This window comes from Ambystoma mexicanum, chromosome 5q, assembly GCF_040938575.1.
Source record: "Ambystoma mexicanum isolate Mex_15411 chromosome 5q, UKY_AmexF1_1, whole genome shotgun sequence".
NCBI classification, from domain to species: Eukaryota; Metazoa; Chordata; class Amphibia; order Caudata; family Ambystomatidae; genus Ambystoma; species Ambystoma mexicanum.
This window is the reverse complement of record NC_090933.1, coordinates 89,536,152-89,552,942: the sequence shown is the minus strand read 5'-3', so window position 1 is coordinate 89,552,942 and position 16,791 is coordinate 89,536,152. Positions and strand designations below refer to the sequence as shown.

General features: G+C 45.7%; 1 long non-coding RNA gene across 1 annotated transcript in view; it reads left to right on the top strand.

The window, feature by feature from the left end:
* Nucleotides 1-545: 545 nt before the first annotated feature.
* LOC138498550 (uncharacterized) overlaps nt 546-16,791 on the top strand; it is a 39,183-nt gene continuing 22,937 nt past the window's right edge. The window contains exon 1 of the long non-coding RNA XR_011278740.1: nt 546-684. This is a non-coding gene — a long non-coding RNA (uncharacterized lncRNA). The remainder of the gene's footprint in view (nt 685-16,791) is intronic.

Here is a 16,791-nt window from a genome sequence, read left to right as displayed (position 1 = left end):
TCCTATCAGGGAAAATGTGGACTGATGGTTAAATTGCTGGCATTGGTTACCCGAAAAGCTGGGTTCTAATCTTGGCTTCGGGACTTGGTCACAAGGACTGTTTGATTCTGGACAAATCACGTTACGGATTACACCTGAAATTTTAAATATGTAGAAATGCAATGTTATATTACTCACCATGAGATAATGTGTACTTCATGTTCCTCAGAAAGAGGCGAAATGCGTGAAATAACGCCTGCAGTTTAAAATGGATTCTGCCCGCTGACTTCCAAATAGTCAATAAAGCCCCTGAGCTGGCCCTATCTGAAAAAAGATCCGTTTAAATGTTGCAACTCTTTGCATGGTACTGCTTTCTACCAGCAGCAAGCATAGACTGACAGAAGGATTGACCAATAGCCAGCTTAGACTGACAGAAGGATTGACCAATAGCCAGCTTAGACTGACAGAAGGATTGACCAATAGCCAGCTTAGACTGACAGAAGGATTGACCAATAGCAAGCATAGACTGATAGAACGATTGACCAATAGCAAGCATAGGCTGAGAGAAGGAGCAGATCAGGACTGATGGATCCATTCATTACGAGGTTCCGGTATCCTGGCGGTATTGCTGCCAGGATTCCGGCAACCAGAAACACCATTGCTGGCACTTGATACTGTGGAATTACTGCTGGATTACAAGGGCCGGTAAGTGATGTTAACCCTTATTTCGGGGGTAGTCCTGGCATTAGCAGCACCGGTAATACTGGTGTGGGTAATATCAGCTATTACTGCTCGTAGGGTGGTGGAATGACCTTAAGTTCTTAGCTGGAGGCAATTCCAGCCACCGCACCGGCAGCCTTGTACTTTGCCAGTGTGGTAACGTGCCGGTAAACGGAATTACCGGCACGTTATTACCGCACCGGCAAAGTCATAATGAGGCTGAGTTTCCAAGTCTGCGTGCTTCCACACCACAAATGCCCCAACGCATTAGTAAACACTTGCCAACCGCCTGCCTTTCTGAGCCTCCACCATGCCTGCCAGGACTGTTTGTGTCACTGTCCACCCATTTTTCTATAGCAAAATAGGTGACCACACAAAAGAGGCGCATGATGCAGAGGGCTACTGGGAAATCTCCAGAGTTCCCTCTAGGCCAGTCCCCCTCCCCCTAAATCCCCCCAGCTGCGTGCCTCCTTCATATGGTAACTCGATGACAAGCAGGGACAGACCCGCATTCTAGGGCAAAGTTTCCAGTCACACTGATTTGCAATGCATGTTCAGGTGCACTGGATGACAGAATGTACCACATATTCAGAGGGCTGCTAGTGCTAATCCACACACAGTGGACTGAAGGCGCTTTATCCCAGAAGGATAGCTCATGCTTTGTTATGAAGGATCGAATCCATGCAGGGTCGACTCAACTCTTCCGAAGGACGATCCATTGAGGTCCATTACATTGGGAAATGGTAATAACAGATGTTATTGCAGTGCTTAGAAGTAGGAGGCATCGAGCATGTAGCACTATATAAAAACCTCACTGCAGGTTCCTTATTTAATAGTCCCCCCTGCGCTTGTATTCTACACACTTCGTTAACATTTGCTATTAACAATGTATCTAACTTGGCTGCAAAGGCGAAGTGAAGTACCGACCTGTTAGGGCTCATTTAAACAAACGAACAACAAACACCACTCACACCTTCTTATGTGTCACAGCTATTTAGAAAACGCGTTTGCCATACATAAAATGTATGCTATGAAATATCTACCGATACACCAATATTATCAAAATAATCATTTTCTTTGTCTTGTGTTAATTTTCCTCAAGTACAACCCTTGTGCTGATCTACTTTGAGGTTCATCAAACTGCCAAATGACAAGTTCATCCAACATTTGTTTATCCAAATATCTTGAATTTATTCTTCTCAAATACAATTCTTGTGCTGATACGATTAAATGTCCATTAAAAAAACAAATCATACGTTCATCCAAAAGCTGTTTATCCAAAAATGATGCGTCCAAAAGTCTGTTTATCCAAATGCCAACACGTGTTTCGCATTGCCCCAACATTTTCTTCTAGACAGGAGAATAAAACTATTCATGCCGAAAGGCCGATAGTGTAATGACAGCGAAAACACCCTGGATGCTGACGATCGAATTGAAGGAAACTCATGTGAGTGAAGCTCTGAACCCAGACAAAGTTGTGCGATTAAATTAAAGCAAGATCAGCACAGGTAGTGACAAACAACGTTTGATACAAGATGTTGTAATAGCCCCGGGGAAGCTCCCTTGGCTCCACTATATACAATTTGGGGTCTATGCGAAACACGTGTTGGCATTTGGATAAACAGACATTGGTGGCTGGATTCCTGACAGACAGTGAGTAGATGTGAAGAGCCTCATTTTAGTCTCTACACACAAGCTGCAGCACCCCACAGGCTGGCACAAAAGTATACTCTTGAAGAAGGGGGGAACTTGGTAATGGAGAAAGGGCTGAGATTCGGTTACAGGCCAGCTCCGAACTCTGCAGGATTCCCTTAGACTTCGAGAGCAGCAGGCGTGCACGGAAACAAGCCATGGGTCCGTGGATGACCGGTCTACTGCCTAGATGGTTAGCTTCCATTGGCGTGGTCCCACAGAGAAAGGAACGCCACAGCCTCAGAGGATGGTGTAGAGCCGAGTAGGTTGAAAGAATACCCTCATCCAGCAGGCTGGGATGACTATGCCATACATTCAAATGCACCAGTCAGGCAATGGTGCATCAGGCATCCAAACTTCCTTCCAACTGCTTCCAGACCTATAGGAATGCAAACATGGCTTTAAGTGGGCCAGGGCCTCCTGGGACTGGGTCCTGATAGGATTTTCTTAACTCAGCCTCCAGATGGGCTTAACCAGGGGCCAAGGCCATGGTTAGATTTCTCCATTCTCTCCCAGCCTCATGCAGATATACCACTCCACTTCAGAAATGCTGTGGAAAGCAGGGGTGAACCTTTAATGCCTCAAGGCATCGAAAGAGCAAAAGGATCCATTTGGGCACATTTACGTCTCCCTGATCTCTGTGGAGTGCTGATAGAAGAGCACCTTGTTTTCCTGAAAGGCACCTGCCATCGATGAAAACACTTTCAAACACTTCTTTATTTTGGGGGCAGAAAAATGTATGGTATATATTTAAGTGTTGAAGTGGGGTGTTTGGTTGGAACAGTGGGAGTGGGGGTACAGTCCTATTGAGGTGCAGGGGCATGTGGCAGGCATGCCACCCTACCCTCTGCAGAAGGCACAGTCACCCATTTAGCTATCTTACAGGGATAGACACCTGCATTAGGCACTCTTCTGTTGGCAAAGGCCACACATCTTTGAAAGATTCCTTAGTTTATTTATCTATTGTTTGTTTGTTAGGTGCTTATACAATAACAATATACTGTTTTAAAGCGCCCACAGGGCAGGGAAGGAGGGAGGGCGGGAAATACATTACAAAACAATATCAAGAGAAGAGGGGGAAGATGGCTTGGGACGAACCTACTATGCCTTGTGAGTATTCAGAACATGCAAGTGCAGAAAGGAAGAGGGAAGAGGGGGTAAGAGCTAGGGCGTTCATGCTCGTGGGTTAGCCATGGACGAAGTGCAAGTAAAATTGAGTGCTACACGACATGGGCCGCAGGAGGTGTAAGTGCGAGTCTCCAGAGCGGAGGGTGTGCAGATGCAAAGTGCTGTGGAAAGACAAGAGCTGGGAAGAATTGGTGTGGGAGGACAAAGCCCCGAAGATGCATAAGTGCCAAGGACACAGATTCAGTACCTGTGGGATTAGCAGATCAGAGAAGGAGGGAAGGAGGAGGAAAAGAGGAAAGTATAACAACTGTGGACACTGAAGTACAGGATGCCACTAACCTGGACAGCAGACAATTCCTGGACGTCAGGAACCCCCCCCCCCTGAGAATCTTACCCCCTTCCGCCTGATGAACACAGGACGCGGAGTGAGGCAAAACCCCCGGGAAACCCTCTGGGGCAGAAAACCCTGTGCAGGACTCGGGAGCGATGACTGCGATGGATCTTGGGGCGCTGTTCCTGGACCCCTCTATGGCGATGACCGGAAACTCGTCTGATATGATAAACGATAAGGTAAGTAATGAACCAGAGATAGAAGAGAACGTAGACAGGAAGGGAGTTGTGATCTGTATCTGAAACGAGTGCACCTGAGCTCTACCAGTAGCAGTAGCTGTAGTGGATGAGGTTTGGGAAGAGCAGTAGTGATAGCGGATGTGATTTGGAATATTTCTTCCAGATGATAGCGTGACTTCTATATGGGTGATAATGGGACAATGAGCACAAGCGTCTCTATCGTCCTGGTAAAGTTCCCCCTTACCCTTGAAACCTACTTGGTCTCGAGGTGTTCGTATATACCCAGATGATCGGGCATAACCCAGAAGGAGCGCGTCCGTTCTGGAAACAGAACTGACAAGAGATTAGAGTTAGTATGCCCCTCTCGTAGCCTCCGAGCGGTAGAAAGATATGTAAATGGTTCCTACCGTAACTGGAAGTCTCCCAGGGGTAAGGTGTTACGAGAACCCAGAGCAGTGACGGGTGAGGAGTCACTACGGACCGCAGTGGATGAGAGGGCAACCGCGGGATGAGAAAGCCTAGAAAGGGTAAAGACAGCAGAAAGTCAGTATAGTTTCAGGCAAGATTTCTCCTAGATGACGAACTTACAAAGCGTCTTTTGAAAGAGTAGGGAGGCACAGGAGCACCGCTTTCTATTGTTGATAAGCAGTCACATGACCGCCAGGAGGCAGAGCCGTCCTGTATGCTGAAACCGGTGAAGAAGCAAAGATCGGTCGGCGCACCACACCCGCCATCTTGGAGGGACCTAGATCAGAACAACTAGGAAGAATTGCACAGGCACCAGTATAGCGAAGCCGGCCACAGCGCCACCATGACCAGCGGCTGTAAGGGGATGTGATAGAAAGTCTTAAGGAGCTTCTGGAATTTGAGAAGATCCTGCTCAAGGCGCAGAGGTAGAGGGAGGCTATTCCAAAGGAGGGAACCCACAGAGGAAAGTGAGCGACTGTTTAAAAAAAATTATTTATTTATTGAAAATAAATGGGATTCGTGAGCTGCGTCAGACACTTCTTTTATCAACCCCCAGAGATTCTTTCATGACTTGATAAAGACCCCTCGCTTTCTTATCCCATGAAAAGAAAGCACTGTAGTCAATTAATTCTGTGACACCACAGAATGTAGAGAAAATAGAGATAGCGCAATTCTGTCCAAAAGGCCATATCATATTATGTTATGTTGACTTATTGCGCACCACTACCACCCAGGGGCAGTCTCATATCAGGAGAATTTCCTGGAGTCTGCTGGATCAAAACAGAGGATGATGCCGAGGCCCATGATGTTGGAGGGGTTGAAACACTTTTCTTTGAAGGGTATGAAGGCAATTCATGCAGAATTCATGGTTTCCGTGGGGCGGGAGACGCCTCAGAAATTGTCAGCAGCCCAGCCCACCTCTTACAAAACAAACTGTCCTCTACAATCTAAGTTGTTCTATTACATTGATTCTGTTATTACCTCTACTAGATGTAGTAATTCTTCATATTCGCCGCATTATGAGACTTACACACAGTCTGCAGTAACAGATGTGGTTTTCCATGTATTCAATACGGCATGCAGTATTTCTGAAAAATACATATGCATTATTTTTCTATTCTTTTAATTCATTTCCAAACTGATTTCGAGGAGAGAAATGGCTGCGTACGGGAGCAGTTTACATTTCTACAGTATAATAGGGTTCCTTCTGACCCTTTTGTGCATTGCATGTAAAACAGTATTGAGAAAGTGGGTACCAGAGATGCTCCCTTTTTCTCCCAGTTGATTGGTCGAAAAACATTTTGAAAAAAAAATGAAATTCCCTTTAGTACAGGATAAAAGTTGTAAGACCCTCAAGGGAGTTTTGTTTACATTTGTGTCTACACACCTTACGTAAAAGTAAATATTGAGGAGTAAAATTGAGGTATTTGACCTCATTACAAGTATGCCGGTCCGGAAACAACGGTACCGGTAAGCTTGCCGGTACCGTTGTTTCCGGACCGGCATACTCCAAGTTCTGTGGGCAGGTGCCCTCCCTCCCGCCAGGTGTGACCTAGCGGGCGGAACAGCACCCGCCCGCAGACCTTGACGGTAGCACCGACACCATCTGGATCAAATGGGAATGGGGAGCATTTTTCACCAGTGCCGGGGAATGGGCAATTACAGGTTCTGGCAGGGCCGTAATGACCGGGTGATTGCCCATTCCCAGGTGCCGGTACAATTTGCAAGTTCGTCATCAGCCTGTCGGTTTTACCGGCAAGGCTACCGCCGAACTTGGAAAGAGACCTAATGGGCCTCATTCCGAGATTGGAGGTAGTCATGGTGCTATTTGCGCCATGACTGCCTCCAATAACGATACCGGCACTGGTCTCGTTCAATGGGGACTTACCAGTGTAGTCCGACCTTTGCGGGACCGGTAAGTCCCCATTGAAAAAAACATTCTGCATTTCCATTTGAGCCCCCATAGGGCTCAATGGGAATGGAGAAGTAGCTAATAACGGTACCGCAATTTACGGTACCGTTATTAGCTCTGAAGTCCCTTAGCGGGTCCCGTCCATAATGCCTGGTAAAACCAGGCTTTGAAGGAGGGACCCGCTAAGGGAACTCGTAGTAGGGCGGTAAGGGATTACCGGCACCGGTCTCCTTAATGGTGCCCGGTATCCCATACCGCCCTACTCATAATGAGGCCCATGTCTTTTTTGTTTTGAATATTGTCATTTAATACCAGGTAGATTCGTGTAAATAACTACACAAAATGCATAAAAAGTAGCCCTCTCCCACAATCCGAAACATACAAATCTAAAGAACAGTTTTACAGAAGAGCTACAAGTAAAAAAACAATTTATAAAACCATATTCCCTTTAATCACACTGAATTGTCCCCAACATAGTAAAAAAACAACATGCCTGAGATTGCACTATGAAGCCTGGGATGCCAATTGTGACATTAGGATCCATAAACCATCAGATGCACTAGGTGGGATTCTAACTTTCCTATGATGTGCAGTCAGTAATCAAGCCAAAACTAAAGACTTCATCGAGAATAGAGAAGATCCTGAAGAAACATGCTTGGCTTCTATGGATGAACAAACGACTACCAAATACAAGTTGGGCTAAAAGTTTAAACCCTACGGGCACATAGACCTCATTGAATATTCAAACAGTCACAGGGACAGAAAAACATATGTGTTAAGTCAACCAATCGGTCTTTGCCCCCTAGGCAACGAGATGTACAAAATTGGTTGCCACCTATTCTACCTTTCCGGGATATAATAGTATAAAAGGTTCTATTTTGCTAAATCAAATACTCAGCCGCAATGCAAGCTTTCCTACAGATATAGATGCTACCATTAATATGAAAATAGGTAGTGACCCCTGGGAAGATTTTCCCTACTTTTTGCAATAAGGGATTTGCACTTTGTGTGAATTCCTTGACAAAGTTTTTGTAATAAATTGTAGTTGCAACGCCGCCAATAATCTTCTGCTCAGAAGAAAGTCTCATGTTTTAGTAATCACAAATTCTACAAAATAGTGCGAGAAATAATCCCGGAGATGCAGATATTATAAAAAGCAGCTAGTTGTAGTTGATATAGGCACCAGGGCTGTTGTAATGGGCAAAATGGGCCTCATTACAGGTTTGCCAGTCCGGAAACAACGGTGGCAGTAAACCCGCCGCCAGCATTGTTCCTGGACCAGCAAACTACGAGTTCTGCTGGTGGGTGGAGTTACGCCACCCGCCCGCAGATGGACGTGGAAACACCGGCACCATTATGACATGGTACCAGTGTTTCCACTTCCCCATTCCCATGGAGTCCTATGGGACTCAACGGGAATGGGGATTTACAGAATGCCGGCTCCGGAATTACCGGATCACCGGGGCTGTAATGACCCGGTAATTCCAGCAAGTCCAGAGCCGGTAAATCCCCACGAGTCTGCCGGCAGCCTGCCGGTTTTACCAGCACGGCTACCGCCAGACTCGTAATGAGGCCCAATGCTTTTCCATGAAATAACTGGCCCTCTAAAGTCTGATCCTTACGGCAGCAGATCCAGCCATTTTATCTGAAAATATCTGTGGGGTTTAATCAAAGGCCCCAACAAACAGAACTGAAGGGCCCACTGGATGAAATGACCTGCCAGGATTCATAGAAAGACATTCACACTGAAAATGGGCCTATTAAGGCAGACTGTGGGGGTTTCTGCAAGTAACACAAGGAAGTGCCATGTGAAAAAGGCCTATCTGTCATTACAAAAGTAGCCTTTTAATTTGCAGTGGCAAAACAAATTCCAAGGCCGCCTTCACATAGAAAGTAGGTTTTTGCAAACACAGACACTGAAATGGCTTTACATGTGCCTTTGCAGTTTTAAACCAAAACATGAGAAAAATGTCCCCCTGCTAACATAAAGATGTCAGCGAAAAGACTCATTATGAGCATGCCAGTCCAGTAACAACGGTGCCGGTAAGCCTACCGGCACTGTTGTTAACGGACCTGCACACTCCGAGTCTGCGGGCGACTGCCATCCTGCCCGCCAGGCCTGACCTGGTGGGTGGGACAGCAGCCGCCCGCAGACTTTCTGGGAAGCACCAGCACCATTATTAACGGTGCCCGTGCTTCCCTCATCTCCATTCCCATTGAGTCCTATGGGACTCAATGGGATTGTGGATTTACATGTTTCTGGCACCTGGCTTTCAGGAACACCGGGGTCATAATCCCCCAGTGTTTCCATGGAGCCAGGTGACTGAAAAAAAAAAATCACAACTCTGGCGGCAGCCTTCCGGTTTTACCGACACGGCTACTGCCAGAGTTGTAATGAGGCCCCAAATGTGGTTTGACAAGATGTAATGTATATTATGCTTCACATGCAAAAATACCAGCAACAAGTGAAAAGAAAAGGCCATTTTGTCTCCTTGGGTCACATGAAAATTTAACTTAGGCCCGAGGCAGACCCTTTTGCTTGTTGTTGGGCAGACTTCACAAAGGACTCCTCCACTGCAAGCCTGGATTTTGCAATAAAGTGTGGCCTGCTAAGGGTGTTGACAACAATATTTCCCCCGACCTGTTGTCTCTGAAGGCTCATTTCTGTAAATGGCAAAACGGCCTAGCCAGTACGTGACTGGAATGTGGGAGGAGCTACAATCAAGAAAAGCTGAACTCTAATAAAATACAAGAAAATAGAAGATTTTTCAGATCGAAATGAGGGTCCTCATCAGTTAACAGGACATGAGGCCTTGTGATATTACAGGGTCGGCCTAGCTCATTATATGCAGTGGGACATCTCTGTGTAGCCGATGCACCACAAGTATTTACGACCTGAAGTCCACCAACTTCAAACAACAAAGATGCTAATAAAAACACAGTCCAGGAAGCTCTGGTCACATGCTGGCCAGGAATGGCCTGGAGGAAGGGGAGCTCACATTTGCATAATATGAAGATTTCCCATTAGTTTAAAAGACTATCATAACTTGCTTTTTTCTCACTATCCACAAGTCATACTGAATTCATTTATGTGTCATTTTTAAGATACATTCCAGGTGATTTTGTTGAAATAAAATTCATCCACCTGCGACTTAGGGAATTGTAATGGAAAGCTAAGATGTGTACCTGGCTGCTCTGAACATGTACCAAATTTAAGCCTTGGTGAACTGGTGGAGTGTAAAATTAGGCATTTGGAGAGTAAATTACATGTTCATAACTATTATGCTTTTTTTATGAATGGCAGAAATTGCCACACGACCATGCAACATGATGCAGACCTGGCTGTAGTTTTATTGAATTACCCATGATTAGCTGAAGCAGAATTTATTTACATTATGACAGCTACTAATAAATTATGAAGTTTTGCCACAAAAGTACTTTTTGACAAAAAGGTGACATTAAAAAAGGGGATTTCAGTGAGAGTTGTTCTTAAACCATTACTTAGAGAGAGGTTGGACTTGAGGGGAGAGAGAATGGTGACTTTCCAATCCTGGTTGCGAGAATTCTTGCTGGGCATAGCCCAATATTAAAATCTTGATGATGTCATCACTGGTACACTGGTATATAAAGTGAATGCACTATGAGAGAGGGAAGAGCTACTAAAAATTTCCAAAGGAGATTCACTGAAATTGCATCTGGATGGAGCTTGGAAGAGGGCTGGAGCTGTCTATTGCTGGGAAAGCATAAAAGCTGACTTGGCCCTATGGTGAAGAGTTGGGGACCATCCCTGAGAGCGGTATGATCAGACCCCTGCCCTGTCCCCAAAGAGGGTCCTGAAATGGAGCTGGCTTTCCTGAATTTTAAAAAAAGGTTTTCATTGTAAGTAGAACTAAGCCATTGGAAACCAAAAGGTGGGGGAATCTGCTTGCCTTAAATTCTTTCCCTTTACAGTTGGTGGGGAAGGGGCAAAACTGTGTAGATCCTTAGCCTATTTGACTGAATATAATTTGTTGAATTCCCATTTAGCAAACACTCTGGAATGATTTTTTGCTAACATTCGAAATTAACAAAGCTCATTCCCAGTGTACGCTGAAAACTATAGCATTTAATTTAATTGGATAATCCTATTTGTCTTGTTACCCCAACTTCTTTAAGGAAGAGGGGTGTCCTAGTTCCTAAACTAAAATAGAATTTTTCTGTCTAGCTTCCCCAACACCGGCCTTTAAGTGGAGGGAGGGTCTGAAATCCAAAATTCATAAATCATCTCAATTTTTCTGTCCAGCTTCCCGAACACAGGCCTTTAAGTGGAGGGGTCTAACATCCGAAATTCCTAAATCCTCGCAATTTTTTTGTCCAACTTCCCTAACCAACCGTGTTCCACTAACACTAGAAATTATAGGTTAGGATCAAGACTAGGAAATGCATACCAATCACCAATCACCAATTATTCATAGCGATAACCATAACAGCCTTAGCTCACCAAAGATGAGAGCCAAAGAAAAACTTACTGACAACACCTCTATTAGCAATTCTACTGGTCAGGAAACAATTTGCCACTGACAACGTTCAATTGACATACCACTTATCAAAGGGGCACTAATAAATGCCAGATTGATATTGGGAGTGCATTCCAACGTTTCATTTTAGCACACAGTGCTTCCCCTAGATTTGTGTAGTTTAAAGCACGGGCTAGTTGAGCCATTCTGGCTATGTGTGCGCACAGGTACACTATATGTATCGGGCTCCATATAAGCCCATGAAGGTTTCGGGGTTGCAATATGGCGTCTGTAAGCGGGAATATTTCTGATTTATGGGAGTTAACGCACAATCCCGAGTATTCACCAAATTTCCTAACTTCTGTCAGGACCTTGCCGAGCGTTCTGTCTGGGTTTTTTAAATATAATAGTGTGTCGTCCGCGTACAACGTTATAATTTGTAGCTTTCCCTCTAGTCATATCCCAAACGAGCTGTAACGGGATCTGAGAATATCTGCCAATGGTTCTATGACTAAGGCAAAAAGTAAGGGGGAGAGCGGGCAGCCTTGTCTGGTACCTCCCAGCAGCTCGAGTATGTCCGTGAGGGCTCCGTTCACTCTGATTCTCGCATGTGGTCGTGTATATAGGACCTGGATCCACTTTATGAATTTAGGGCCAAACCCATAGTTTCGTAATACTCCAAATAGAAAGGGCCAAGAGACAGTGTTGAACGCTTTTCTCATGTCTAGTGATACCGCTATCCCTTGAGTTGTAGTGGGTATAGAGTTCATTATATGATAGCATCGTCTGATGTTTGTGGCTGTAGATCTACCCACCACAAATCCGGCCTGATCTTCATGCACCATATATGGCATGTATGGTGTAAGTCTTGTTGCTAATATTTTGGCTAGGATCTTGGCGTCCGTGTTTATTAATGATAATGGGCGATATGATCCGCATTCCCGGGGGGTTTGCCAGGCTTAAGTAAGAGTGTAATTATTGCTTCCCTGGTGGTTTCGGGGAGTTCTCCTATTTCCAGGGCTTCCTTCCAGACAGCATGTACTCTGGGAGTTAGGATTTGACTAAACTCCTTATAGAATTCCGCTCCAAGCCCATCTGTGCCTGGAGCCTTTCCATTGGGGAGAGCTTTTATTGCTTCATATATTTCAGCCTCAGTAATGGGTTCCTCTAATACCTCCCTAGTCGTTTCTGCAATAAGCGTTGTCGGTATCTTGGAGAGGTATTGTTCTATCTCAATGTCCGTGACTTTGCCCTGGGGGGAGTATAATTCTTTATAGAACTTGTAGAATGTGTCTTTCACTTCATTCTGGTTTGTGGTTATCGCACCATCTTCTAATTGTATATAGGGTATACTAGTGGATCCCCTTTCTCCATGCACTGTACTGGCCAAAAGTTTCCCAGGACGTTCCCCCTCCCCATATCTGCCCGCTGCTATGTGTCTATCAAAGTATCTTATCTCCTGGTCCGCCACTTCTCGGTACTCCTCCAGCTTGGTCTTAATTTCAGCACCTAATTGGGGAGTTGGGGCCGTGGCGTACTGGGTTTGCAGTGATGTTAGTTGTGTCTCGAGCCTCTCTAGCCTAGCCCTAATGTCTTTGAGGATTCCCCCTTCGATGGATATCGATTGACCCCTTATACAGACTTTGAATGCTTGCCACAGTATAGCCTGGGTGGAGACCGAGTGTTCATTGATCTCAAAGTAGTCCTGCATATAGTGCGTCATCGATTCTTTATATACTATGTCCCTTAGGGCCGCTGGTTTAAACCGCCATGGCGGTCTCGGACTGATCTTATCTGGGATTTGCAATGTTAGTTGTATCGGGGAGTGGTCGGAGTAAGTTCTGGGGTATATGTGAGATTTCGTTACCCAGGCCATGCTTTCCATGTCTATTAACCATAAGTCAATCCTTGAATGCCTGTCATGGATTTTTGAGTAGTATGTGTATTCTCTTCCACCTGGGTTTAATGTTCTCCATACATCCTTTAATTGCAAATTTGACATGTGTGTGAGTATTGTCTGTGCTCCTTTAGTAAGTGGTCTGGCTTGTGTTGATGTGCGATCTCATTGCACATCCAGAATTGTGTTGAAATCCTCCCCACATAACACCCGGGGGGTGGGATATCTCGCTAGTTTTTCAAACACTGTGGAGTAGAACTCCGGCTGATCAATAATTGGGCCATATAGGTTTAGAAACACAATTTCTTTATCATAGAGTGTACCATGTACTATGACATATCTCCCTTCAGGATCGCATTCATACCCTTTACAAACAAATGGAAGCATCTTATGTATTAATATTACCGCCCCTCTCGCTCTAGTGGAGTAGGTTGTAAAGTATTGATGAGTGCCCCAATTTGCAATCAGTTGTTCACCCTGTCGAGGGCCTATATGCGTCTCTTGGAGGAAAATTATCCCAGCCTTTTGTCTATTAAGGTATGCCATGATCTTCCTGGTCTTGATCTTGGAACCCAACCCCCTAACATTCCAGCTCAGAACATTGATACTTTCGGTGTTGGGTTTATCCATTATCTATAAGGTATTTGCCATATTGTGCATCTTGTTGCGTCTGCACTGTCTGCGTTAATATATCAGTGCCTAGATCCTGTGTGCTTTTTGGGTTTACAACCTGGTTTATAAAACAGTAACCAAACTCTCCTGAACATGTCCCTCCCCCCCCCCTCACAGTTCCCCAAACTTTAACCGTGCTTTGATTCACTCCCACCTCCCTCCCCAACATCATCTCGAGCACTTGCTACAGGGGGGACTGCAGCGTTTCCCGTGCCCAAGCCTTCCTTAATTATATTCGTTGCTTCCAGTTCTGGCTTGTTACTCTCCTTTATTTTGACATCTCCGAGTCGGTATTTGCATCATGTTTTCCCCTATTTGAGCATGGGTTTTTTTTTTTTTTCGGACGATGGTGGCATGTGAATCCCACCTTGGGGCTCGCTCTTTTGCCAGCTCTGTTTTCTATTTGGGCATAATGTCTGCGAAGCTGCCTCAAGCTTCTCTTAACGGTTTACTCTCATTCTGGAATTAAGTTTTATTCAGGGGGTTATGCGTCTCTATAAAGTTTGCAGCTTCCTCGGGGAATGTGAAAAAAACTGTTTATTTTGATGCTGAATCTTGAGTCTGGCGAGGTAGAGCATGGCATATTGCACCTGCCGTTCTCGTAGCATCTTTTTAACTCCCAGAAAAAGCTTTCTCTCCTGCTGATCCGCCAGGGTGAAGTCTGGAAACATACGTATTGTGCTGGTTTCCCACTTCAGCTCTTGTCTCTCTCTCGCAGTTTTTAGGATCAAATCTCTGTCCCTGTAATTAAGTATGCAAGCTATGATGGGCCTGGGGTACGCACCGGGCTTCGGTTTTGGGGCTCGGGATCTATGCGCCCTTTCCACCATGAAGACCAGTGACCATCCTGGTTCTCCCAGCAAGGTTTGCAGAAGGTCTTCCACCGCTTTCTCCATCGACCCTTTAATTGCTCCTTCCGCAACACCTATTATTCGAACGTTATTTCTCCGAGATCTCGCTTCTAAATCTTCACATTTAGTTTTCACTGTTCCCAGTTCAATGGCCATCGTGGATACTGAGTTTTTTAATGTTTCCATATTGTCCTCCACCCTTGATATTCTGGTTTCTGCCTCTGTCATATGAGCCGTTGTCTTGTCGAGCTGCGTTTTGATACTTGCAACACTCGCCGTGATTCCGTCGAGCTTGTCTGTCAATGACGCAAATCCCTGTTGCATGGCTTGGAACACCGCTTGAGGGTCCATCATGGAGGCTGTGGGGGTCTGTTCAGCCTGCGTTAGCATTGTCTCCCCTCCTTGGGGCTCGGAGCCTTTCTGCATTGTGGTTGTAAATTTTTCTATGGTACCTTTGTTCCTTTTGAGCCAAAGCCTTTGGGCATTGTCTCTTGGCCGAGGAATACTTCGGCGTCCTCCACCGATGAAGCTTCTACATAGTGATCGCGGGGTGCGTTTCCTCAGTATACCGTGCTGTTATGTGCACTTAGTATGGGGTCTCGATGTTACATATGTGGTGTCGCTGTTGGGCCAGGGTATTAAAGGTTGATCAGGGGTTTTGCTTGTTCACAATTCACTATGGTAGTCTCTATCCACCTCTCATACTTGGTGCAGTAGCATCATTCCTCGTCGTCCATGGTTCTCCCTTTGGGTTGCCATTGGTTGGGTCCTCTACTGTTTAGTATCCCTTCTGTGGTAGGGCAGGCAATGTTATGTGCATTTCACATGCATTATTTCCCCTTCGTGTGATTGCCTGTGCCTTTACTGCAAGCAAAGTTGTCCACAGTCTCTGCTATATGTGCCTCCTTATCATTATTTTCCCTCGTGTGGTGGTCCGTTTACTAGCTGCATATGAGATCCTTTGCAACCACCGTGTTCACTGGGTGCGTTCTGATCTTCACTTATATAGGTTTAATTTATGTCTCAGACTTGCGCCTCAGCGTCAGCGTTTATGAAGCCCCTTGAAAGGGCGGGAGGCAACCGCCCACTCCCCTTCACAGACCCTGGGGCGCGCGCCGGTAGAGTGGCAATCACCCACCCGCCCTCCTCACCTCTCAGCTGCCTTGTGGCTCCGTCCGCGGCACCAGCATCGGGAGTGGGGACACGCCACACAGGCCGCGCGGCCTCTCTTCTCCTCCGGGGGGTCTGGCGGTGTTCGGATGTTGTCTTCCTGCGGCGGGGTGTCGTCTGTGTGTAGGTGGTGGGGGGGTCAGCGGGGCGCCCCACGTTGATCGGTGCGCCCGTGACACACCCTCCTATGTTGGAACGATTTCAGTGTTTCCGACGTCGCCTAAACTCCAGCCGCTCCAGCGCCGAGCTCCTCCTCTCAGTCCCGAGTGAGCGTGCCTCGCCTTGCCTCGTTTGATACCAAGCTTGTATCTCGGGAATCGCTTTTCCTTTCACGCCCAAACTTTGTGTGGGCTTTCTTAGTCGAGTGATGCTTATGTCCCTTAAAAATCGTGCCGAACCGGAATGTATAAATGCTGTAAAAAGGCTTTGTGGCACAGGTCACTGCCAGAGCCTACACGGAAGCCACCATTTTGTTCCGGGCACAACAGCGCCCCCCCAGCTCACAAATCTTAATACTAGGAGACTTTAATCTAGACCTCAATGATCCAAAAGGCAACAATGCCTTAGCACTCGCCAATACCATCACTGAGCTAGGCTTCAAGTACCTCAGCAACTTGCCAACACATACTAAAGGAAGAACCCTAGATTGGTTAGCTGACCTTAATTGCAATACCAATATTATATCTTACGAACCCTGTGCCTGGACTGACCATCACCTTATCTCCTTCTCCTTACAAGACAGTCTACAATCTAATCCTATGATGCCAAGCACATCTGAACTCCTGGTTCACCCATGATCTTAAAATACTACGCAACGAAAAAAGAAAAATTGAATCATCATGGAAAAACAACCCTACAGTAGAGAACAAGGATAACATATCCAAAATCTCCACCAGATATAAAACTGAGATTCTGTAAACAAAAAAAAATATCTATAATGACCTAATTCATAAAGCTAGCTCAAACCTCAGAGAGCTCTTCATCATATTAAGAATCCTCTACCCTTCCAACAGAAACTTGCATTAAGGACAAGACTTGGTACACTGATATCCAAACCACGCTTACCAAAAGGATTTCTCTGCTACAAGAGAAAATCGAAGCCAAAAATCTAAACATAGCCAGGGCCTGGCCCCTGCCGGAGTCGCTTACAGTCCCCACTACAAAACCTTGTAACCGTTTCAAATTTACTTCAGTGTCATCCATGAAGTTGAGGACATAATAGCCTCTCTCAAGCCA